Below are 366 nucleotides of genomic sequence, written 5' to 3' on the forward strand. Positions count from 1 at the left end.
GAAGGAAATGGTAACCCACTCCAGTATTCTTGCCTGGAGAATCCCATGGACAGAGAAGCCTGGTAGGCTACAGTCCACAGGGTTGCAAAGAGTCCGACATGACTGAGCGACTCCACTCACTCACTCATGTAGGCTGATGAAAACTGCAATCAAATAAAATGATATAAAAATTGTACACAACATTATAAGTGAAAAATCAGGTTACAAAATGTATATATGATGTTTTTAACCCTGTAAATAAAAAAACACTGGTTATGTTTGAACAACTGCATTATGGATTGTCCCTACTTTTTTCTATACCTTCTAAATGTAGTAACATGTTATAATGAAATTGAAACATTAAAATAAGACCTAAAACTTAACAGA

The sequence above is a fragment of the Bos mutus genome, chromosome 1 (genome assembly GCF_027580195.1).
Source record: "Bos mutus isolate GX-2022 chromosome 1, NWIPB_WYAK_1.1, whole genome shotgun sequence".
Classification (NCBI taxonomy): Eukaryota; Metazoa; Chordata; class Mammalia; order Artiodactyla; family Bovidae; genus Bos; species Bos mutus.